At 40.5% G+C, this 2193-nt stretch overlaps 1 long non-coding RNA gene across 1 annotated transcript; it reads left to right on the top strand.

Moving 5' to 3' along the window:
- The first annotated feature begins 704 nt into the window (after nucleotides 1–704).
- Nucleotides 705–2183, top strand: LOC123177327 (uncharacterized). The gene is made up of 3 exons (XR_006488880.1): nucleotides 705–1110; nucleotides 1476–1867; nucleotides 1953–2183. It is a non-coding gene; the product is annotated as an uncharacterized lncRNA (long non-coding RNA).
- Nucleotides 2184–2193: the final 10 nt, after the last annotated feature.

Genomic DNA, 2193 nt, shown 5'->3' with positions numbered 1-2193 from the left:
CTATGATAGAAATACCACCAATGATACCTACATGGCAAAGTATCCTACTAAAAAGTTTGCAACAAATGATATTGCATAAAAGATAATAAATTACTGATTCAACAAGTTATTTAGAATTTGACTTAAAAGCAGAAGTACTAGTGAATAGTTTAACAATAGAAAGAAAGGGGAGGGACTTTGACTTGTCCTCTTCAAGTCAGCGACCCTCACAAAGTAGGCCATATATATGTACTCTGTCTCGGGGAATTGGATTTCTATACCAAGCGGAAGTATTTGTATGTGGAGTTGTGGACCTTTGTTGGTTGCATCCTTGTACGTTTACCGCAAGGTGGATCGAGAAATTGAGAAAATGCATAAATGGATGAGTAGGAATTGAGCAAAATGCACCAAGGAAGAAAATAGTGTTGGATCCAATGTGAATGTTGGGCAGATTCAAGCTTACTAAGCTAGTCTCTACGTTGGTATAGATTCATAACTTTTACTAAGAGAGAAATACTACTATAGATCATATTAGTCAAAGGCATATGATATGTTGGAAACCATGCCAATTTCTTGATCCTAGCAAGTCCTTTGGACTGGCATTGAAGTGGAAATGTGGAATACACAGACAAAAAAAAGGAAAAGAAGTGGACCACGCAAGCTCACACAGGGTAACCGGCCCCATTATTTGGTCAAGGATGACGGGGGAAAGTATCCTATACTCCAATGGATTGGGTGCTCCGGCTGCACCGTACGCAGCTCATCCATCAGATACAGAATACAAGGTTAGGATGAAACCCGAACGCCCCGCTCTTAGAATTTTGCCAAAAGGCGCCCCACATAAGCACAAAATAGCAGTAATGCCCCCGTTACTTAGGTGTGCCACAGTTTGGAACAGAAAGAACAAAAAGCATCAGGGGCCTGGCGGCGGATCTCGCCGTGGGCTGCGCTGCCACACCGGTGGAACAAGCTCACTGCAGTATGGACGTACTCTGCTCCGACGTCCAGCGGGAAACTCGCCCCACCTCTGCCCCGCCATTATCCACCTCGACGCAACCCCCTCCACAGCCACACACTCCTGCCTAGCTCCGCCATCTACCGACGCCGGAGAAGAGAACTCCGAGCCTTCAGGTATTCTTTTAGATGTTACGAATTTGTGTTACTATTATGTGTTTTGGATCTAATCCTTTGTTCCCTTTATACTGATTTTTGGAGTTGTAGCCAATCGTATCTTGAGTAGATATCTTTCTGTATCTTGGCGCGGCAAACTTAGTCAGAGAAATTGCTATATTTTGCTTAGACTGCATATTCTAGCAATTATGTATAGTAAAAATTTCAGAAACTTATGGCCTGGTAGTGTACATGAGTGAAGTAATTTTATCTACTTGTTCAAGTCCTGAACATGAAGTGCTTGTTGGCACAAGTTGTGATATTCTGCTTGAAGGCACAGCCGCACAAGACTGAGATTCATTAACACTTGCAATATGTTCCTACAGGTGTGATAAAATGGCATTTTATTCCTACAGATCTCACTTTGTGGTGATATCATGCTATGTGTCCATGGCAAAAAGGCTATGCTAAATTATGCTGCTGTACTCAAGACCATTTTCACAAGCACTCCTTTTCTTTTCCTTAGTTCATCTAAATGCCAATGCATTCCATATACATTATCATTCTTCGCTACTTTAGCATGGGATTATTGTTTTCTTAGACTTCGATGTGCTACAGCTCTCATGACAATCTAACTCTTAGTTGTTGCTGGATGTAATATCTAAAAATTATTTCTGCACGGAGCATGGAAGGATGGAGTCAATGGCAAGCATTGCTTCAAGTGTCGGATCATCTACAATGAATGGGACCTGAAGATGATGCCAACAACTTTTCCATGGTATTTATTTGTCATATTACGCCAGAATTTAAATAGTATGTCTTTCATCAGCTTTTAGTAATGCACTTTGTTTTCTTCTTTGCAGAGCAAGCAGTATCCAAAAAGTTTGAAGATAGATTATTCTATTTACTAAGTTGGCAATGGTAGCTCAAATGGTGTGTTTATATTTTGATCCTCTTTGATTAAAACATATTCAGAATTTGGAAGTCTTCGACTAAAACTTGTTTATTAGTAGCATCTAGATTTACAGCCCATGGGAGCGGACATTAGTTGGTGCAGTATATGTGTACCTGCTATACCTGGTTTATTAGTAACATCTAGATTTG

The sequence above is a fragment of the Triticum aestivum genome, unplaced genomic scaffold, assembly GCF_018294505.1.
Source record: "Triticum aestivum cultivar Chinese Spring unplaced genomic scaffold, IWGSC CS RefSeq v2.1 scaffold9700, whole genome shotgun sequence".
NCBI classification, from domain to species: Eukaryota; Viridiplantae; Streptophyta; class Magnoliopsida; order Poales; family Poaceae; genus Triticum; species Triticum aestivum.
Note: the sequence above shows the minus strand (reverse complement) of the source record. Positions and strands in the feature narration are given on the sequence as shown.